This window comes from Pithys albifrons, chromosome 9 (genome assembly GCF_047495875.1).
Source record: "Pithys albifrons albifrons isolate INPA30051 chromosome 9, PitAlb_v1, whole genome shotgun sequence".
NCBI lineage: Eukaryota > Metazoa > Chordata > Aves > Passeriformes > Thamnophilidae > Pithys > Pithys albifrons.
Window position 1 is genome coordinate 17,627,928 of NC_092466.1, and position 24,105 is coordinate 17,652,032.

At 38.4% G+C, this 24,105-nt stretch overlaps 1 protein-coding gene across 2 annotated transcripts in view; it reads left to right on the top strand.

Annotated features, from left to right (window-relative positions):
* The first annotated feature begins 10,386 nt into the window (after window positions 1-10,386).
* The window catches only part of PLCE1 (phospholipase C epsilon 1), a 143,718-nt gene continuing 129,999 nt past the window's right edge, over window positions 10,387-24,105 (top strand). For both annotated transcript variants that reach the window (XM_071564382.1, XM_071564383.1), the window contains exon 1: window positions 10,387-10,512. The gene's annotated coding sequence lies outside the window, so the exon portion shown is untranslated. The remainder of the gene's footprint in view (window positions 10,513-24,105) is intronic.

Below are 24,105 nucleotides of genomic sequence, written 5' to 3' on the forward strand. Positions count from 1 at the left end.
CAGCAAACAGGTTCTTCAGCTTTCACTCTGTACTATGGCTGTTCTGTCGGCAGGTGGGGCTATTCCTTAGCGTGTAAGCTTAAACCCTCATAAAAATCCAAATACACAGCTCTGGACAATAAAAGTTTCTATACAGTGTGATGTACACAGTGTAAATATTAAATAGGAGCCCAAATACTAGTGAAGTATTTAAATGACTATTCAAAATGCTGCTCGGCAGACCCTTGAATAATCTCTTTTCTCTCATGTTTTAAAGTGTTTCCTCCACCCCTTCTGAAAGCAAAAGATTATAGAGGGTACAGGAGGACTTTGGCAACACTTTCTCTGAAATTCTGGGCAGCAAGGACAGAGTGGCCCTACCCCTTTCATGGGAATGTCAGTGAGTTGGCAGGTAATGAAGTGGGACATCTCATCAATAATGATGCTGCTGGATATGATGCAGTCTGTATATATAGCATATGTCCTAAGCATTCTTTTTATTAAGAGAAAGAGACAAAAGGGAGGGATAACAAGTTAATTCTTGCTATTAAATTCTCTGGGGCAATTTGTGACAGCTAGGATGAATTTAGGCTACTAGTTCTAATTTTGCACAGAAATAGAGCACGTGCACTATCAGCAGTTGATCAGCAGGTTGTAACTGTTGCCTCCTGTTTCTCTTCCATTGGGCTGGGGGATTTAAAAAATATTTCTGTTCCACTTTTGATTTTTATTTTGGGTTTGGGGTGAGACCCCAACATAGTCCTTGACCAGGTTCTTGTTGCAGGTGCTAAGGCAGGGAGGCCCTAAACATCAACTAGTACCTCATCCCCAGGACCCTACTACCTAATATTTCCAGTGCCAGAGTTTCCCAGTTACTTGCTCTGATCACCACAGCACAGGGCTATGGACAGGACCAGGTGTGCTGGAACAGCCTCTTCAGTCAGAGCAGTTGTTTAAACGGGAAGTGCAAGCTTTTGAGCACAGATGCACCGTGCTGTGCCTAAAGCCTGGTAGAACTGCAAAAGGTTGTTCCAACTTAAATTTAAGGGGTAAAAGTATTAGAAAAAGAGGAGGTGACACAGTTAAGTACTACAGTGAGCTAGAAAATATACTTGTCAAAATGTTTTCCATTGGAAGGTTGGCTGGAGGAATTTTTGCTGGTGTTCGCTGGCACTGGGAGGTGTTGTTCTACTTAATAGGAAGTACTGGACAGTTTTTTGGGTAGCTAAGTTAGAGAAGAGAAAAACCTTTTTAATATTTGGAAAGGCTACGTGGCAAGTCCATTTTATTTCATAAAAATAAACACAGTGCACTGTGAATCAGATATTAATATTTACTTTCTGCTTTCCCATTTGTACTTTATTTCTTAAAAAAATATTCCTTTATAGTACCATAAAAACTGTTCAGTCACTATTGAGTTTTGATTGGGAAGCAAAGGAAATAGCTGTTTACTTTTAAAAAGTAACCCTGATTGTGTTGGGGTTTTTTCGCTTTACCAGAAATATTTCACACCAATGAATGCCTTGTAATAGACGTGTGTTCAATCTATCCATTAAACATCATCTTTATGTAACATGAATAAGACCCTATGTTCTGCTATTCGTAGTAATGTATGTAGGGAGGCCATACAAAAATACTTAGCTGATCTTCTTTATTCTTGCCATATGACAAAACATTTTTCTTCATTATTACAAAAGGAGAGTGATAAATACTACAATCTGAAATCTCCCATGGGAGGACTGCAAATAGCCAGGTAGCCTTTTCTACCCCAGAAGCTTCTTTTGCTCATGTGATTCACCTCCCTTTCCTGCTTTATCTGCCAGAACCATGTAGCTTATTTCCTTTGCAGTTCATTAGTTCATAATCTGCAGTAAAGGTGGCTGATTTCAATTTATGCTGTTATCAGCAGTTAGGCTATGTTATTTTTTCAAGGAAAGGAGGAAGGTGTGAAACAACTATATATATATATATATATATATATATATATATATGTATATTAAGCTGTCAACGTTACAAATTAATCGTATTTTCTGCATCAACAGGAGTTGTAAATTTTAATGACAATGTCTTAATCATAAATCATCTTAACCCAGCTTTAGAGAACAGCCTCCTGTACTGCTGTTCTCTTGGAAGGGGTAGGGATTGGGAAGGAAAGGGAAAGGAAAAGTCTGGGGGAAAATATTTGTTCTCTCACTGGCAAGTACTCTGTAGCAAAGCTGTCCCAATGAACCCTGTTTGTGTGATTGGGTACAGATTTAAAGAAGAGAAGGAACAGTTTGTTCTCTGCTGATTATATAAGAATACCCTTGAGAGCATGTTGCTTGCTTCAGATTACAGCCTGTATCCCATGACTAGCATGGAAGAAAATAGGAAAACCAGAGTTATACCCACATTTTTATTTCTTTAGTATGCCTTTATTGAAACCTGGAAGCCTTGGGCCTATGGTAATGGATGCTACTTTATGTTAGCCTGTAGCTCTCTAGACGTCAGTTTTGATCAACAAACTTCTATGCTGTTTTCCTTGAGAGAAATATACTTGCCAATTTGATTCTGCTCTTTTAAATTTTCTGAAGGACTCTGCTCTTTCCAAATTCTGTGATGCCCACAGCTATTTTTGTCACATTTTTTTCTAATTTGCTTTTGCCTCTTAATTTTTTTTTTATTTAAAACTTCATTTCAGGTTTAAAAGCTTTTTTTTTTGCAGTGTTTACTGATCTTTTTTTCTGTAACAAGACAGATTTCCTCTTTCATATCACACCTAGTAGTATGTTCCAGGTAGGTAATTGATGAAAAAGCATTATTCACGTTTAATTTCTCCCACTGAAATGTTTTTAGTGCATTAGGAACTTCCAGACAGAGGCATGAAGGATTACACTGCACTTTTTAAAACTACAGTCTAATTCTCTTTCTCTAGAGGTTAATGGATATTTTAGACCCCCTCATTTTTATATAGGTCATACCATGCTTATGCACAATTTGCTGCAAAGAACAGCAGTTACCTTCACTTCCCCAGCAGTGGTTAGATTGTCATCTGTCAGAGGTGGAAGGAATGGCTGCTCTGCTCGTACACTCAAGGGGAATACTTGATGTGCAGTGACGGTGCACAGAAAAGGGAATACAGGTCAGTGAGGACAATGCAAAACCCCTAATCCTACATATAGTGAAAATCAACGTGATTTGAGATTGTCCTCATCAATGGGCTGTCCATTAGAAAGCCAATGGTATTTACAATACACTGGCAGCTGAAAAACTTGACATCAGGACATACCAACGCTGTACTGTCTTCAAAAGTCCTAGAAACGTATGTTTTGGACAAATGGTTTGTGAAGATCTTCCCATACCAACCTCTTTCCCAAATCATTCGATTCTTTAGCAATGGTTGTTACAATCTGGTTGGCACCTTTTCTGCACATGATCTTAGGCCATTTAGAATCTGGTGGGGCTTGTATTTAGTTTTATTAATTACTTTTTTAACTCTCTATTCTATTTTTACAAATTCTGTGATAATTTCAGGTGTACTTTTATTGGTATGTTATCACACTTTGAAGGATATTTGACAAGGTTGTTTGGGATTTTCTGTAACAAATGCTTCATAACCACATGCATTTATTTTCTTAGACTTAGCATATATATGACTCCAAGTTGTAATTAGGGACTCAGTGTTAAACTGTACCAACATGTCTATAAAACACAGCATTTGGATATTTTGATGAAAGGAAATGGGGAGATACTGCTTTTATAAATCTGAAAGCTGCAGAACAGATGTGGAAGGAATTACTGCAAAGAATCTCAACTGGCATATAAAACAGAAGCTGAAGTTTATTTTGGTTTTATTATACAAGAAAAAACCCATTTTACTAAGGTTCTGTTGTATTTAAGGTTACATAAAATTGAGTTGTTCACCACTAGCTGTGAAACTATGCACACTGATGTGACAGTGGAACAAGGCTTTTTTTTTGCTTTAAATATTTAATACTATAATTTTACACATTGATTATAAAATATGTATTTTTAGAATTTACAGTAAATTTAATAATCTTCCTTTTTTGGGGAGAAGGCTGTAATAGCTATTGCAAAGTTAATATCCTTTTTATATTTCATGAGCAAAGAGCAAAATGATGGTTACCTTTTTTGCAGTCTGATTGTCTGGCTTCTTCCATGGAAAGTCCTGGTCCTATATGTTTATTTCTGAATAACTATTAACCACAAGCATTCCTGTGTTCTCACATTTTCAGCACCTAATCAGTCAGCCTGACTTTGCAGAAAACACTAGATTATTATTTACTTACCTTTTATAGAATTCAGCAATGCATTAAAGTGCTCACCAGGCTAAAACATGTGTGCTGTTATAGTGCTAAAATATTTTTCCCACTTTATTTTCCTTTTCACTGAATCATTTAGTGTAATACTACATTAGAATTGCAGTGAATCACACACTACACAGGTAAAACACTACAAGATTCTGAGTTAAACTTTTTACAGAGAGGATACTTGAAATCATCCAACATAAACTATCTTAACATTTAGGAGAGCAATTATATGAGGAATTACATGTTGTCTAATATCATTGCCCACTGTGTTAGCATCCAAATTTTTCAACTATTAAAAAAAAAATCTTATGGCTTTAACTGTTTGATTGGCTACCTAAACAAATTCTTGTGTTTATTCTTGAATTTAGTCAAATATATGCTATGGCAGGTTGCCAGTAAAGGAACTTAATGAGATTAATATTAAATTAAGCCATAGACTGGTTGGTGTTTAGACATGAGCATTAAAGACAATACAGATTTTATAACTTATTATATGAATAACTCATTGTCCTGGCTGCTTGTTTAAAGGGATGACAGAGCATGGGCAAGTCAGCTCATTTGTTGTTTTGCAGATGAAGTGAATCCAGGAGTACAATAATAATTTAATATTCAAACCAAAGGCACAGTTATGCAGCAATAGAAGAACTGCCTTTTGGTGAAGCTCCCTGGAAAATGTCCTTTAGGAGAAACAAGTTCAGCAGGATTAATCAGGTGAACTTGAACAGTTAATGGCATTATACAAAGACAAATAGGTAAAATAGATTGATTGCATGAATCAGACTAGTGTTCAGATGCTCAGTACAATACTCATCATGGTTGAACCATGTAATTTCATGCAAAAACCAATACATTTTATCATTATAAATGTATTAAAGACTTTACTGTATATTTGAGGAGCTTTAAGACAATATGAGGAAAGTAGTAAGGCAGGCTTCTGAGTACATTTTCATCATGACTGTATTAATATGATCTGGAATGTAAGTGTTTATTACTTGCCATTTAATATCACTAGTATTTATGTACTATTATTGATCCCCAAACTCTCATAGATTAATCAATTAATAGCTATGTATTTTTTATCTTCTGGGGTTTTTTTGGGGGGTGGGGTGGGTTGTTTGGGTGGGAGCTGTGTTTTTTTAGGGAGTATTATGGTACGGTATTCAATTTTATTACATTTATTAACTTTATTCAACTGGTAGTATTAATACTTTGACTTCAATTGTCCCTGAACTGTAATATGAAATAAACAAGAGTTACTGCTCTGATGCTTTGAAGATCTGCATTCTACTGTAGTCTGTAACTTTTAAAATATAGCTAAGTTATACAATGGAAATACAGTTAAGGCATAAAAGGTTTTCTTTCATTTGATCTGTATCAGGAGTTATTCCACTGAAATATAAAACTTGAATAGCCAAAAGAGTGATAATGCAATTATTCCATATTTATAATTAATTATCCTTTTCGGAAATATTCCATCTTAGAGATACATGAAAATAATGTGTGAGTTTTTTTCAAGTTTACTACAAAACCTGTTGTCTCTCTTCCAAAGACTAGTTGGAGGATGACTTCTGCTAGTGATTTGAAAGTCAAAACAGCTGATACGAATTCCAAAGCTCATTGTTCCAACTTATTACTCTTTTTAAACAGTTATTTGTTTTATCTGCTTGAATTTTTTTCTTCCTCACTGAAATGTCAGAAAGTCTTTGAGCAAGTTCATTAGACTTTCAGAATTGCCTCCATGACATCTGATTGTTCTAATGGTCAGACAGGCAAAACAGACTTCACATTTCATCAGGGAAAGTAACATTAAGTCTGTAATATAGTTACAAGGCTCCTATAACATTTATAGAATAGCAGGCTTCCTATGAAACCTCCAGTCCAGAGTTAATAATTTAAAAACAGTTTCTGAAATTCAAGTAGTTTGTATTATTTATTTATTATTTTGAATCAATATAAATCTTGCACTGGTTTTGATTATTTATCTAGCAATAACAGCCTCAAAATCTGGCTCTTACCAAAATAATAGTTATCTTAACTGAAACTCTTTCTATAAAAACTCTTCATAGGGCAGAATCCCCTTATGAGTGAAATGGGGTTGTGATTTAGAGAGAGAGCTGAACTGCCCTGACAGAGCAGTTGCTACCCTGGCTCCATGGGCTGTACTTCTGTAGGATGATAATTGGTTAAATAGCAGCAAGAAATTAATTGCAGATAAGGCCTGTGTGTTACTTCACAAGAAAAAGGTGTATCCATTAGTAAATCAATGAAAATTTTGCTATACTGAAATCAGAGTGCAGTTAAGAAAACATTCTCAGTCCTTATTTTCATGTGTTTCTAATTTTCTTTTAGAATTTCTTTTTGCATGTGTGTAAGTGTGCGTGCTTTTCTTTAGTCCTAGATGAAGGGTGAATTTTGGAGCAAAGCCCAAGGAAAAACTTTTTTGCCTTTTTTTTTTAATTAAAATAATATTTTAAGTGCTTTATGTAATTTGTTAAATAAATTGTTTGAAAATATTGCTATTCAATATCATGATTAAAACGAAAATATTCCTTTATAAATTATACTGCAGCATTTGGGCAAATGATGTATAGTTCAGATGGAGTACAGAAAAAAAGCCAAGTATTCTTGAGTACTGATGCCACTGTAGTTACTTTTTTTTCCTGGTGGGAAAATTGCCCAAGTAAACTCACATTGCTTTAGTCTCCCCATCTGTATAATGTGAATAATACTTATCATCTTTCAGGAATGTGTGGAATTTAATATTTATGCACCACTTTGAAGTTCATCTCTAAATCAATTTTGTAACCCAAACTCCAAAATATGTTTGGTAGAAGACTGTTAGCTGACAAAAGAATTAAAAGATGGATCAATGTTTTCTGAAAGTCCTGTATTTTTCTCTGCCTATAAATACTGTATTTGAGCTGGATGTGTTGTCTCTCTAGATCATCAAGCCTGATGGAGTAGTAGGGTACAGTGTGATGATTAACAGTGAGTTCTTATAAAAACCGGATAGATGCTGATGTACAATGAGAGAGAAAACTGAAGCATTCTCAAGGCACTCTCTGCTTGACTGAAAATGTTAAAAAGAAACTGTGACCCATGAGTCAAGTCCAGAAAAAAATATTTTCTTCATCTCTACAGCACTGAGGTTGCCAAGCTGCTCAAAATTCACTTCTGTAAAGCTTGGACATGGGAGTCCTGCAGAGAAAGTGGAGTTCTGGGTGCCTGCAGAGTTCTCCTACCTTGGGAACAAATTAATTTTGAAAAAAGGTTAGTGACTTTTGTTGAGGGGAGTTACTTCTCTTGTGTGTACAACCAGGGAGAGAAACCCAAACCCAGTGAATCTCACCAAAATAGAGGCAAACAGATTACCTGGGTAACTATCCTGAACAGGCAGCTTTCTAACCTGTCACCAAGGAAATGAGCTTCTTCCCAAGTAAATCTGCTTGCAGCATCTCAGAGGATCATGTACTTCTGTTAGCTGCAAAAATACATTTTAGGAAGAGTGCTGAAGCTTTGTTATATTTGTTATTTCTTCCTTTGTACAGTATTCAGGGAAGCAAATGTCATCCTGGAGGGAAGGAGCATCTAATTATTTTGTAGATATCACCTGCCACTGTTGTATCTGTCTTGTAACTTTACAGTGCTCAAAAATCTTACTGTTATTAAATGATCTTCGAGTGTCCTGGTGAAACAAGGAATTCCTCAATTTACAGGTGAGAAGCTATATCTCAGGAATGAGATTCTTAATACAACAAATTGCTTGAGTATGTTATTAACCCCTGGTATGCCAAGCTGGCACATTGATGTGTGAAGGTAGACAGATGCCTTAATCTTTTGGCAAGTCAAGGAAATGGTGATTTCTCCAAATTTTCCATTCTGTAAAATATAACACGTTCTTTTTAGTACAGGATATCTTTTAGTGTTGGAGTTTTGCAAAACACATTGTGAAGGAAAAATTATATATATTTTCCCTTGGAACAATGCGATAGTAACTTTCCTGCACTCTTTAAAACAAATGGAAAAGCAGAGAGAAACTGGAAAAAGCTTCCATGGAAAGGTTCCTGTTGCCTGCGTGTTTAGAGGATAGTTTATTGTCACTATTGTAGAGCTGAAAAACTATTGCATGACTTGTTAAGAAGCAACTGATGCTAACAAATTGTAGAGTATACTAGAGTACTATTAATTGAATGTATTTTGGGCCAATATTCAGTACCTAAATACATGAAACTACTGAAAAATATACGGATTACACAGAACATGAATTGGAAAAGATTCACTACCCAAACTTAACTTTTTGCAAAATATTGTATTATGGCATTTTTGGTTACTATATGCAGTGATGAAATCCAGGCCATGCTGGAGGCAAAGGGAATACTAAGTTTTCCACAGGACCTGGATTTTATCCCATGTGTACTGTGTTTCAGTGCAGAATGCTCAATATCATGAGTTAATTACCTGATTTAGTTCAGACTGGCCATGTCTTGTGTTTCTTAAACAATAAAACACTTAGATGTTACGCTGCTAAAAAGATCAAGGTACTAGTGCATATATTTTTTCTCCCTATTCTAATAATCTGTAAGCCATGGAAAGAGTCAGAATAGATAATGAATGTAAAGTCAGGAAGTAGTACGTGAATATATAACACACTATATCTGACCTTATTTGTTTAAAAAATCCAAATAACAACATATAAACTTTTTGAAAAAACTTACCAGTGGGTAATTTCACTGGCTTTTTTAAAATGTTTGTTAAATAGACTATTTGTTAATAGACTTTCCACTATGATCACTTTCTACAGGACTTGTGTATTATGCTCATAAGACAATCATTGCAATGAAATGGTGTGTGCTTGCTAACAGTAGAATATGTAGGGATAAATCTGACTTTCAAGTGGTCGTATAGAAAATAGTATGATGAGTTTCTTGCACTGGAAGAGAATGAAGTAAATGAACTGTAAGTTTTATAACCCCACACTGGACAAAATCCCCACATACCATTGTTATGAGAATCGGCGCCCTCCACATAAAAATGTCCTAAATAAACGCGTGTTATCTATGGCCAGCTTTCGCCAGTTGAAAAAATGAGAATTCTTCCTTTAAACTAGAAGCTTATGAGGCTCTATTCCTTTTTGTACTCCTAATGAAAAAGATCGCAGACAAAGATGCACTGCTGAGTTCGCCCAAATCGCGTTTTTCCGCAGCGCCTTTGGAAGCCACGCCGTGTTCCGCTCCCCTTCCCCAGGCTCCGCGCTGTCCCGGGGATGCTGGCGCGGTGTACAGGGCCGGGGTTGCGCTCCTCGCCCCGCTCCGCATCTCGGTTCCCGCGCTCCGCTACGCGCACGGGGCGCTGCGCGGGGTGAGCGGCGTGCGGGGCGGGGGGCGCGCCGGCATTCCGATGCGGTGACACAGCCCCGGCCCGCCCCCGGCCCCGCTCGGCGATGGCGCTGGAGCGCGTCCAGCCGCGCTGGACGGCCCCGCTGCTCGGCGAGCGGCGCTGGGGCGCTCGGCCGACGGCGCCCGTTCGCGGGAGGTGGGAGGAAGCTCCTCCGCGGGCGGCCCCAGCGGGGAAGGGCCGGGCGGCGGGACGGGGCCCGGGGCGCCGAGACCCCTCAGCGGGCGCCGCCTGGTCCTGTACGAGCCGTGGCACGCTGCCGGTGCCGGGGGGAGCGGCTCCCGCAGCCGCTCTTGGTGGTGTGGAGCGCTCCACGCGGCGCCACGAGCGGAGCTGCCCCGGACCACGCACCCCCTGACGCACCGGAGCGGCGGTGCTGCCGCCTCGCCGCGGTGCCCGTGGTAGCGCAGGGCTGCTCAGGGCAAGACAAGGAGCGTGCGGAGGATGATCCCAGCGACCCGTCCCGGGGACAGCCGCCCGGAGGGAGAACCGCACTCCTCGCCCCCGAGGAGGGGCGTTCCCGGGGCAACCCTCCCTGGCGGCCCCGCGCCCTCTGTCCGCGGCTGACTCAGCCGGCAGCGCTACCCCGGGCCCCTCCCCGGCTCCCCCCGGCCCGGCGGGGCGGTCCGCGCCCGCAGCCCCCGCCCCCGGCCCGCCGGCGAAGGCGCCGCGCTCGCTCTGCCGCCCCGGGCAGCGGCGGCCGTGCAGCCCTGGCGAGGCGGGGGCGGCTCCGTCCCGCAGACCGCTCCGCCACTGAGGCCCCGCCGCCACTGGAGGCACCGGCCGCCCCGAGGAGGAGGTGGAGAAGATGCCGGGAGGACGCTGAAAGGTGCGTCCCCTCCTCACCCCCGCCCGCTTTCACGGGCTCTTTCCCCGACTCCCGCGTAAGGCTCGCTCTTCTCGGGGGACTCCATGGGGTAGGGTCCCGCCGGGGGTTGCGAAGGGCTGCCCGGCGCGGCCATGCTCGGGGCCGGGCGGGGGCTCCGCTTTCGGCCATGTTCCGCTGGACCTGCAGCCCCGCGCCCGCCCCGCCCGACCTTCGGATGCTGCGCTCCCCGCCTTCCCCCGGCAGGGTTCAAGAAAACCCGAAATGTAGAAGCAAATTGAGATGGGCTGCCTTTGTCCCATATGGCAGAAATTGTTATAAATTCTTTATTTGCTTTGTCCCTTCTACTGTGATTGTACAAACAGTTGTGTTTTTTACCTTGAAGTCTGGCAAACTGTAGTCCAAGAATCATGCAGCTCATCGTAGATGTAGTGTTGGAAGGGTATAAGCGATAAGGGCGCTGCCTCTCTCCCCCCGCTCGGAGAGTCTCAGCGATCTCCTCTTGCAGGCTCTAAGCGCAGGTGCTGCAGCCTCTGGCACCCGAGCGAGAAGGGCACGTGCATTCCTTCCAGCTCCAGACTTCTCTTTGCCCCACTTGGTGAATGTCGTTGAGTTACAATGACTCAAAGTGTGCAAACACTTATAGAAGTAGTTTTACTGAAGTGTTTGTAGGATCAGGACCAAAGTGTCTGGGTGTGATGCTTGTCCCTTCTGCTTTACGCTCTTGGGATGCCACCAGCACAGGTGATACAGAGAAGAGCCTATACAGGTGACTCTGAACTGGGCTTCTGATAAAGCAAGTGTAAGAGCTGGGTTAAGAGTGCCAGAGAAATGCCTGAAGGATCAGCAGTACTTCAAGGAACAGTAAAATGTTTTGTTTCATCTGTGTGAGGCTGCCCGGGGAAGGACAAGGCATCTGTGTGAGGAGCAGAATTGGCCTTGCTATTGTATTTAGTTTGCTGAAAGTTTGACAAAAAGTTTGCTAAATATTTCAATCCTCTACCTTTGTATGACAAGCTAAGTATTTCAAGCCTTTATGTTTGTGTATTTGAAAGGAGATCAGAGAACCTGCCAACTAATAAAATTGCAAAGCAGTGACCATTATGTAGTTCAAGAAGTCATGTGTTTTCATTTACAAATAATCATTTTTGATCTGTGGTTTCTCATCCCCTGAACAGTCAATTGCAAACAAGTGGTGCTTGTGATTGTTACAAAAACACCTAAACAAATCTGTGAGTGGTGAAACAAACAAGGTGAAACCAGAAACACACACAACATTTTGTGTATGAGGAAGTGCTTGAGAGAGAAGTTCCCAAGACATAAAAGAGCATGTCCACTCTGCATAAATTTGCAGAGGATTACTAAAAATCTTTCTTAGTCAGCTAAACAGAATTCATTCTTGTTCTGCCATATTGAAGTATTAATCTCAAATTCTGTAATGCATTCATTCTTGTTTTCCTGCATGGTAAGTGGTTTTTCATTAAGACTTTGTGTTTGTAGACCAGTGCAGTTCCTATAACGTAGACTTCATGTGATGCATTTTATCCAACAAAAAGTGTGGTGTTCAAACCAGAGTTCCAAAATACTATGAAGACAAAAAAATCCCCCACAAAGTAAAACTTCTAGATCACGACACATGAAAGCCCTACTGCAGAATAAAAAATTTCAGAAAACTCAGTTTACAGGAGATCTTAGAACAAGTTAATGAAAAAATTATAAGATAATTTGAGGTTTGGGAGATGTGTAATATGAGAAAAATAAATGTTCAAGGTTATCCAAAAGAATATCATGAAACTATTGAAACTCTGTTTGTGAGTACCCATAGAAGATAGTATTTCTTGTATCAAAGAGCTGATTTAATTAAGAGAAATATGAAGGTTAAGATCCACCAGTGACTAGAAGCAACACCAAAATCCAGTATAGAAGTAAGGCACATATTGAAAAGTGGCAGTTGTGACTGTTTATGAAGCGTTGTAGATTTATAACCACTGGAAACATTTTGCTCAAGTTAGCAGTTTGGGGTTTTTTTGTTTTTTTTTTTTAGTAGAGTAGCTGTAATTTAACATTGGTGTTTGGATTTGAAATGAGAATTAAAGAAAGACTTCAGTTATAAAGGAAGCAAAAAGTAATGAGTCTATTATTTCATTAAAAGTCTATGATTTCCATTGGGATTTTTTTCATAAAGCATTAAAACTAAGGCTTTTTAATGATCAGCTTAATTTCCCTGCATATTTACAAAAGTATTTCTTTAAGAGTATCTTCTTTTAAAACACTGAAGGCTGCACTTTGGAACAAGAGTTGTTATTTTATTTACTGTTTGTACAGCACTTACCACAAAATGGATTGTGGGTCTTGACTATGACTCTTAAACTTTATAAAATACAATGATAAGTGTTATTAGCAGTAATTTACAACTTTCTTTTATTTTATATGCATCTTGAAAACACCAGTAACTGAAACATTGGAACAAATCAGGCAGCTCCAGCATGGCCAGACTTACTCTCATACACAATGCAGCCATTGATGGTTTCATTTGAGCAATGACTGTCGTTTGATTATGCGGACAGCAGGTTAATGGCTGTCTGTACCTTTAATATGCAGTCTGATTAATTTGTACTTTTCATCATGTCTCTGTTATAGAAAGCTATTAGCATGCTAATGTGAAATCCATGCTTTTCCTTAGATTAAGTCTGTCCCTTCTTGAGCCTTCTTAATCATTTAGAAGAGAGTTGTTGCACGTGTACTTGAGGACCTACATGACTGAGTACATATTATGTGAGAGCAGTCCAGCTTACTCTGCACACTGCTTTATTTGTCTTGGCAAACCTATACATATATCTGCTTGTGGGTGGGGTTTTCCATAGTTATGGTCCTGCCAGATATCGATCATATTTCACTCTTCGATTTTTTTGAGGAAAACACTCATCTACTGAAATGAGACTCATGTTTAAGACTTGAGGATAAAGTGGTGACAATTTTTCTATGAATTTCCTACATTGGGAGGTCTCTCATATTTTTCTTCTGTTTTGACACACAGAATTTTGGTTTTACTTGAAACAATGAAGTTAATTGTAAATATGTTGCTGTGGGATTGAAGTCTGCTCCTCTAGTTTTGCATACTCTGCCATGCTGACATCTCTGTGCAAGACATAATTAATGTCACTGATTTTAAACTAGGCCATCCTCAATGCTCTCTTCTTAACTGCCCAGTCATTCATAAATAATCCGACATGTTCAAGCAAGAGCTGAATGTGCCATCACTTACTGGAAACTGATGAACAAGCTCAACTCTCCACCAGAATTATTCTTTCAGGGCCCAGTATATTGCTTCAGTTTATCAAATGTCAGTGATGGTGCCACAGGTAATACCAGCTCCTTCAGTAAATGATTTAAAGCAGCAGGGACACACATCTTGTGGCCTATCTGATGTGTTCCACAGAGCTGCCTTCTGCATTCTTTGCATCCAAAACTGGTATGTACTTGGTGTGGCTTTTGATATGGAGACAGTGCAGGCTTGAGTCTTGTAGGAGGAGGTGTCTTCTGTGGGCCAGAATATTTACTGTGACATTTTACTCAGTAGTCCAAGGCATATCATGATAGTTTAAATAGGCTGTCACCTCTGATGTACTTCTTATTCTATATTGCTGTCAGTAAGTAATATTTAACAATTTGTCACAACATTTTCAGTAAAGCCTCCTTATTAAAAAAAAAGATTATCTTGTTGCACTTGTCAGTTGTAACTTTTCATAATTAATTAAAAAATTAAATGCTCACTTACTTTCCGTATTTTTTATGTTGCTCATTTCAATGAGACACAAAAAGTAGAAATGCTGAGAGTGAAGTCAGAGCTACCATTTGAAAACATTTATTTTTGGGGTAATGGTTTTCTTCTATTAGTATGCACAAGTGCTGCATAACTTGCATCTAATAATAGTGTGTTTTCTTAAACAAATGACTCTCCAGTTGCAATGACCTCGCCTTGTGTAGTAGGACTTTGCTGTCTGCAGTTTCAGACAATGCTCTGATGAGAGACCTCTCCTCCCACAGTATTTTTCTCTGTCTGTGCTACAGCATACAACAAGAATGCTGCTGCAGTGATCTTTGGTATTTAAGGGTTTTGTTACATTGCATCTTTCAAACATTTTCATAATGCATTCCTTTACTCCAAGTACAAAACTGTGTTGCTTGGATTAGGTTAATTTCCTTCTGTAGCAGTACAAATACCTTTGAGCAGTGTTTTAGGGAAAACCAACTTGGTTTCCCTTTGGAATTTAGCAAGATAAAAAGGGGTCATAGCAGAGCAGCTACTGCTTTGTGGATTACCAACAGTTCACATCAGAGAACAACCTGTAGATTTCTTCTTGAAGAACTTTCTTGGCATGAATGCCTTCTTCTTGATTCTTTTAGGGTTGCTACAGTTGTTTTGGGTTTCAGCTATGTACCAAATTGCAAGGGAAAAAGAAAACCCAGTGTTTTAATATCCAGGCTGAATTGTGTTTTGAAGATGGTGTTCTGCTTCTGCTCTCATTTTAGGTAATTTTCATACTCTGATGTTTTCAAAGATGTATTTTTAACCAATTAATTATTGTTCTGTTTGGACATATATATTAAAATGCACTTATAATCAGATTGTTGCATTGATGGAAAGAAATTTCTAATAACTTGCTAGTATTTTTCTAACTTTTTTTAGAAAAAGTCACACTTTCGGTGACTTTCAAGCATATCAGATGTTTTGTAAGTATATGTATTGTATCTGCTGAGAGCTGTGGGAAAATACTCTAGCTGCAGCTATTTTTTGTGAAAGCTTTAAGTTTCTGATCAATGTGCACCCATTTGAGTTCAACAGGCTTATGGGGAGCAGTAAATGTGGAGGAATATCTCTGCAAGCCTGGAAGCCCCAACATTTCTGGCAGCAGGAGAGGCTGACAACAGGCTGCTGCCTCCCTGTTGGGTTCTGTAATTCACTTTGCTCTTTGGCTACACTGCAGGCGGCTTTCCTGAAACGTACTGAGTGGCAAAGGTGTCAGACAGTACCAAGCAGATAATGCTTCCTGAGGTCTTTTGTCTTATGGTACTTCTGCGTTATTGTGGTACTTGCGTGTTTTTTAGAGGAAGAATATTTCTTAATATGGCTTCTTTAGAGCCCTTGAAGTTTTTCAGTGTAGCATGAATAATCTGTTGTTTGCATTTCCCCCCAAAAAGAACAAAGTGAACGTACCAAAAGAGGAGAATCTTGCATAATTACGTTTGTTTTGTTGTGATCACACCTTTTGTTTTGGTGTTGCTTTTCTTAATAGTCAATATATGGAATAGACAACAAAAATAGAAACAATAAAATCAAACAGTTGAACACCTGCTTATATTGCAAATATTTTTGTCTTACTAGCCACCCAAAATGTAGCTGTTATAATTGATTTGTATATACATCTGCTCTTATTCTGTGCTTTAATTCAGCAAAGTATAAGAAGTTCCACTTCAGTGGTGATGTTCACTCAGTAGACACAGAAATGAAATACAGAGAAATGTTATACAAATGGGTGATTTCGCATATGTGTCATTTACTTAAATGTCCATGACAATCACATTTAGAGGCATTCCTAATATCATTAGCCTGGATAATTTAAATATGTAAGTACAATTATAGTTTTTTAGATTTTATTTTTGTAGGACAGATTTAGAAAGTAACTGTCACTGTTTCATCATCTTGTGAAATTATATTAGCTTAGCCCAAATCCATGGGACATTGGGTGCTATTGTTCTCATTGTGATACTTACGCCTTTTGGCCCCCTAGTTAGAACAGGTTTCAGAGACTATATAGCAAGATTTCATTACTGACTTGCAACATGAAACAGAATTGTTTGGTTTTTTTGTTTTTTTGTTTTAAAGTTGGAGAAGATGGTGTTTTTTTACCTAAGCCAAACCAGCCTTCTTGGTACTTAACCACAAAACATTTGTAGTTGAGGATCTAGAGCTTAAACTTGTTTGGAAATACAGTTGAATCCCAAAATGCAATGGTCAATTGTTTCCATTCTCATCTAGCTTTTCTGAAATAAAAATTAAGTATATACACAATACCTTGGTATAAGAATGTTGTGGTCATTAAAAATCTAGCTGTAGCAGCCACTTTTGCTGTAGAGAAAGAATATAATATTAATACTGTCCTTTCTTGTTTATGTTAAGCTGATATTGTCAGCTATTTGTACAGATTAAGTATAGTAATGGAAATATTTTAGATTTGCTATAGGGAAAAAATATTCTTTTAAAATGTTAGTTTAGGCCAGTGAGCAAGAGGGGATTTATGAGTCTCTTAAATTATTCAATGCCTTTTTTTGGTTCTAAGTGGTCAGCTGAAATTTTTTCTTGTTCCAACAAATTCTGAGCTATGGCAAATGTTTCTAACTGGGTTCCTATGTCACTCAATTATGAACCCTTTCTGGGAGAATGCTTTGCTTACTGTCATTGTGTTACTGAAGCAAATTCTGGAACTCTGTCCTAAAGCTTCTTATTTCTTTGTAATAGGTATAATTACTTGAGGAGATCAAGGAAAATAGGGACCCTTGTTTAAAATTTTGTAGATTCATTTGTATAAATGAATAGGAATAACTTGGAAATCAGCAACATTTTGGGTTGTAAATGGTCCTTCTACTTTACCAATATAAGGAAGATCTAAAACTTTAAATTGTCTTTGGTAGAATCGGAAAAAAGAGTGGGTGATTTGTGATATTAGTAAGTGGATAATCAGATCTTGGATGCTCAGCAGGGTCAGCCCCGGTTAGTACCGGGTGCTGGACAGTCCTGAGGATTTCACTGTCACTGTCTGAGCTCACTTGGTGTGGCAAATGGACCTCAGGACTTAAACAGTGGGGCAAGTTCTGCGCATGCTGTGCCTCACCTAAAAAATCCACTGCGCAGGCTGGAAGGGCACACCCACGTGGGGAGAGCCCTGCCCAAATCTTTGTTCATGAAGTTTGGCCATACAAGTGGATAATATCTACAACTGAAGTGTATTTTCACAGTTTTTTCTAGTCATTTAAATCCATGGGGCATGCCAACAAACTGATTTTATTATGAAAACTGTGTTGTCAGCACCAACTGTTCAGAGCATCAAGTTCCAAATCCTCATTATCCTTCCCCTTCTGTGATTGGTATGGCTTAAAATTAGTAAATGTGGAACCTTCCTTTTTGTCTTAAAATTCTTAAACCCTTATTGTTCCCATTTTCATCTTGTTTTTGTAACTAAAGGATCTGTTTTTAAAGCTGAGACTATGAGCAATTATATAATAGTATGACTAGGGGGTTATAGAAAAACAGTGCCTCTCTAAATACATGGCTGTAAGAATTACCGATACTATGAAGCCTCTTTAGAAATTATTCTCCATACCATTTGAACTGTGATTCTAGATTTGCAAGCCAGGTTCAGTAGTGGTTTGTAGAAATAAACAGTTCCCTAGACAGCAGGCTATAAAACAGGTCAGTGTTAAAATATGCAGTAACATATTTCAAATGTCTGTATGGTATTAGACTACTATGCCTGAATTCTCTTTCAGGATTCAGATTGTAACATCTGTTTGGCGTTTCATTACCTGATACACATAATAATGGTAGAGATGTGTAGACAGCAAAAGGTTTTCTGGAGGTCCACTTCCACCCTTCCAAAAGAGGCAAGTTTATGTATTCTCTTAAAATTTGCAAATGTCATTCTGTTTTGCCCAAAGTTTACCTCTGTGTTTGTATCATGCCTCATTTTGTTCTGTATTTTCTTTATTCTGTTGTGCAAGTTGATAGGGAAAATGTTTAGCAATCAGATGTCCTGTTGGCTAGAAACATAAAGCTGGTTTTGAGGCTAATATTTCTGAGGACAAAAGATAATGTACCACAGTTACAATGTTACAGCACAGCATTATCCTGTACAAGAGCTTCAGTGTGCTACCGAACTTCATTTCAGCCATGGCGCTTTATAGAAAGGCATAGAGGTGACTTATGAGTTAGTGGGAGAGCTGTAAAAATATTTGAGGAAGATGTGTGCACAGATTTAAAGCAAGAAAAATTGTTTGGTATGACAGCATTGGAGCTCTGAGGGTGCTGTTGAGAAGAGAGAAAAGTCTTGAACAAAATTAAAAAACAAGGTAACAAACCTTTCACTTACTTCTTCTTGCTTGAATTTACACTTTGCAAAACTCTCCCATACATTTTAGCTGCATTTGACTCGAATCATTGGATAATTAAAAAAGATAGCTTCTATCTAATGGTTTTCCTGCCTTAGCCATCTTGCTTACAAAAGTCTATTCTGTGAGCAACCATATGCATCCCAATAAAGGTTTTAAAGTTTGAATTGAGACAGAGGCTGTCTCAGCTTTTGGCCAGCAAATGCAAAGAAAGTTGGCCATGTTCCCTCTACTCGCCAGAAAAGCATGAAAGCTGAGGCCCCTCCTCTGTCAAAGGAAAAGGGAAGTTCTGATGTTTCTGCATACAGATTTTTGTAAGTACTGAGTCCCTGATGCATCCTTGGTAGGACTTGTCTGTCTCTTGCTTGCTGAATGTGGGCCAAAGTCCCCAGGAAAAGACCTCTAGTCTACAGTGGACTTCTATAGTTCAACCTTGGCTTTTTTCTCTGATTATCAGTTTGATGATAATTTTATATTTTTCCTCCAGTTGCAATCTTAAATACCAAGAAGTCCCATCTCTACAGAATTATAATTTTTATGCATTGACTCTCATACCACTAAACCTAAAGACCTCCTTGCTTATTTTTTATACTACTTGATGTACAAATGAGTGTGCAATTACAAAAGCATGGTGGCTGTTGTACTATTTATTGTGTGTTTGGATGTAGGCAGTTCCAGTACTTGGTTCTTGCCTACACAGGGCTTTAAAACTTTGTGTTCACGTAGTCTGGCAATCTGTTGAATGCTGTGTGCCTATATAAAATAAGAATATTAAATTAAGAAGGAGATTATCCATAAAATTTAGGCTAATTTTTAATAGGTTCTGGTATGGGCCATAAGTATTTATTTTTGTCAAATATTTGAACTTACAGTATTAAAAATCAGAATGTAGAGTTTAGAAGTAGTACAGTAATAATACCTCTTGCACATTCCTTTTACCATAACCGTACCTAAGACTATGTAGACGTTGCTATGTGATTTTTTTCTGGTAAGCAAATCACTAAAACTAAGCAAGTGTTTTGGTTTTTATGGTTATTACAGGCAATAATTATGCACATCTGGATTATGTAAAACTATTACACAGTTATATAAATAATGTATACCTGACTGTTGGGTTTTTCTCTATAGTTATAGCATATTTTCTCTAGTGGATGTAATCTTTATTTTTTTCAGAGAGGTCACATGTAAAATTAGAAATGATGAAATGCATATATTGTGTTTTCAAAAATATGTTGAAATACTATAGTACTGTTAGCATTATTCCTTCTGTAGCTGTTTCTGCTTTTATAAATGTATTAAAATGCTTAAATGAAACCAGGCAGCATTAATGAACCGGTAATAAGGCAGAAACCTATAGAGACTCTGTGAAGACCTAAGTGTGAGGACTGTGCTGTCTGATTCTGGTTTAACCTGTTCTCAGATTACTCTCATGAACTGTTCTAAGTTTGTCAAATACTTTTAGAGGGCTAGGGTACATTTTGGTTTTGAAGTTAGAGCTTGCCTTTTGTAAACTAAATTTCATTCTACTGATTTTATTTTTCTTAAAGATAAGTAAAAAGGGAAGGCAGATAATTTTGAAAATTAATAAAAAGATGTCTTGAATATATAATGGGTCTGAGTGTGACATTGTCTCTGCTAAATTAACAGAAACAAGTCTAAGGAGGCACTTAGGAGATTGCAAGATAAGCTTATAATAAAATAAGAGGACTACTGATAAAAAAATAAAAAGAGGGAAAAAAGCACCCTAGAACTTAAGAGATGCCTATTGATTTGGAAAAGACGGAAATTAAATAGATCTGCAGGAGCAGCTAACTGTTTTGAGGTGTGGCAGTGGCATGCCTAAGAAGAGAGATGAACAATATTTAATTTGAAATCTCAAAGGACAGGTTAGTCTGCATTCATTTACGTATGCTGGTTTTATATGTTCTTTTTTCATAGGTAATCTACTGTTATCCATAAACTTTATTCTAGATATACAGATAGTATATTTCTTTTCCTCCTCACCACATGACCTGATTTTTCACTGTTGCCTTCCTAACAATCAGAAAGTATGAGAGGAAAGCAGTACCATCCACATTATAAACTGTTATAATTTAAACAAAGAACTCCACACAGTATGCAAGATGGTAATTGTGAAAAGGGAGAGCTTCAATCTGCCTGTTCTACGTTTTGAGTGCTGGTACGCTGAGCTACCATTTGTGAACACTTTGTCTTATCAATGAGCTTGACCGGTTGTGGTAAGCCACTGATAAGCCACTTCGCAAGCTGTCTTAAAACAGTTTTTTGTTTTTAAGCTGTTTTGAAACATTACATAGGTTTTTCTTGCATGCAGAACAGTGTTGCCAGCATCAGTCGTTGTTTTGTTCAAAACTGTGTAGATTGCACAGATCATTAGTTTTCATTGCTGTTCTGCCTCCCCTCAGGGATCTCTTCTATTACTTCATAACGCACTCAGCTGCCTGGTAGGGTCATCACTGGTTTGAATGGTCTGTCCTGCAGGTGAGCCTCCTCCTGCACAGGTCTGCAGGGTTTTCCCCTCAGTGGGATGAAGTCATTGTTGTCATCTTGCCCAAGAGAAGTCTGATTACAAGGCCTTGAACTGCTCCTTATATTTCTGTTTGTTGCCTCAGTACTGGCCTGATAGTGTTTGATTCAGCGTTTCAGAGTAACCTCCTCATCCCTGCTCTTGCTGACAGAGAAGTTACTCATTGTGTTGTTTGAGTGTTACTTGATCATTAATTCTCCTCAGCTCCTTTTGATCATTTGTGGTGAGGACGTGGTTGTCCCTGACGGTAGGGCCAATGACCTCCCCTGCTGGGGTGTATAAAGACAGGCACCATCAAGACAGGCAACATCAGGTCCTGATGTTGATCTGACAAGTCTGGTCAAAAGGTCAAGAGCAGCAGAGAGCAGGGCCTGAGCTCAGAGATGCCAACAAGATAGCTCAGCCCAGAAGAGGGGGACAGTCCTGGGACTGTTGTGGAGCATCACACAGGTTGGGTCAGTTATGGCATTTAAGGACTTGGTGTTCTCACAACCTTGAGAGTCCCTCTGATGAACATCCACACTGATCCTGCTCTGGGCTGACATCATGCCATGTTGTGCTGGTTGCAGCATTGCTGTGGTCTTATCACACCCAACTACGTTACAGAAAATGGAGTAATTTCATCTTTAACTGTTACAGCAGAAATAACCTTGAGTGTCTCAGTGTGCATGTGCCACTGCCTTATCTTTTACAGTCCTTTTGTGGTTGTGTTCTTTGGCTTGTCTTAACTGGCACCAATTGTTTCCTCGCTGGTGCTTTCCCTTCTCTGCTCGGGTTTATGGTGTACATCAGGCATACGTACGTGCCTCCTCCCTTCTAGGACCTTTTTGATCTCAATGCTAAGTAATGTGCTAGCAGCAGAGATTCACAATTGGAGGGATGCAAACAAATCTTTCTGCTTGACTGAGAAAGTATATATGTAACACTCATTTTTACGTAATATATTATTACTGAGGCATGTGAATATTGGAATGTATGTCTATCTAGGGTGAAAAACCCAACAAGATTTCCTGGTACCATTTTCAGATTTTAATGAGCCTGTTTTGTTTGGATACTCCCAGAGTCTCTGGCACACATTGCCAGTTCAGTCAAAGTGAAAAAGGGTGTTCCAGAGAAAGAAGTGAATTTTTCCAAATTATTACTGTAGTTTTTAGCCTAGTTTCTTATGGAAATGACTTTGCAAAGTCACACTGTGTGTCTGTGTATATTTTCTTCCAACTTTTAACTTGATGTGTGGCAATCGGGTTTATTACAAAGTGCAGGTCACAAAAATGCTGAAGACTCAATGAATTTCATGCAGATGTTACTCAGGTGCAGCAGAGAAGTTCTGTAGATCATTCTGGCTGTGAAGAAGTTGATCTGAGAGTTCATACATTAGTGGAGGGTTCATATAAGAGAAAGTCCTTGGTAATCCCCCAGCTATAAGGAAAGCTTCAATTGCAAGTGGTTTCTTCTTAGACATCATGATTATTCCCAATTCATTACTTCTAGAAGAACTAAAGTATATAATGCTTGGTTGATGTGTGTTCTTTTGTTGTAGATTGTACCTTTAGCTACTCTACATGAACATTAAATATCCTTTGAAATACTTGTCCATTAATTTAACCAACAATTTCACTGTGTTAAAATTCCATCTATTCAGTTGAAAGTGCAAGAACATATAAGAAACGTAAGAAACTTTGAACAAGTGATTGTTTGCATTAGATAAATATAGAATTAGTTTTTGTAACACATTCTTATCCCAATTAACTGTATTGTCAAAACTAAAGTAGACTAAAAATCTGGCATGAAGTCCCATCTTATCAAGGGAGTAGATTTTCATGTTTAGAATTCCAAATTCTTACTATTCTTGAAGTAAAGAGCTTAAAAGTGAGCTGTTTTATGATGTCTGAACTTTGGTTGAATACTTGCTGAATGTTATCTTTTTATCCCAAAATAACGAGTGAAGTATAAATGCATATTTATAAGCCACACGTTGTAAATACAGATCTTAAAAGTAGTCAGAAACATTTAATGGACTACTTTCGTAGAATCTCTGAAACCTAACCAGGAAAAACAAATAAATCTCTATTCCTCCTTAAGGATGTAGATATTCATTGCAACAATTTTAAAGATCCTCAAATAAAGGATCACCCAAATGTCTCACAATCATATGTGAAGACATGCTATATTGATCTTCAGACACGTTTCTTCTTCAAATAGGTTAAGTTGTTAAAGAAATACAAGTGGAGCTTAAGGAACATGAAATTTGCCGTGTATTTTCTGTGTCTGGTTCCCTTTATCTTGGAAGATGTGACAGTGTATGTTGAAAGAAACTTCCTAATTTTGATCCTGGGTGTATTTCTGCCCTATTTATTTATTAAGAATGAATAAGTAGCATAAATAATGTGAATTACAATGATGCCTACAGGAATTTTAAAATATTAAAGCATTTAATTTAAAATGTTTGCTTAAGAGGTCATTACCAACGTAATCAATTTTATGTTAGTATAATAAACACCTTGCAATATCCTGAAAAAGTCATTTGCATTTGTGTGGTGACTTGGTGCTTGCACAGTTAATTTTGGCAAGAGCCAACAACTTAGGGTTTACTTGGCTTGATTTAGTCAGATGTCAGGATGGGCTTTCTCCCAGAGAATGATGTGATTGATAAAGCCATCACAGGCAAAAATCAAATGTAGTGTTGATTTGCTGAGCAAATATTGTTTGCTGTATTTGATATGTTACATTGGGAGTCTTCTGAAAATTACATCTTTCTAAAGCAGATAATCAATTATCCTCTAAGCAAACAGGTTGCTTGATCTTGTCTTGTTTTGCTCTTGCCCTGTTTTTTACTTCTATATTCCCTATTAGACATGATAGTAATATGCAGATGAAATAGCAGA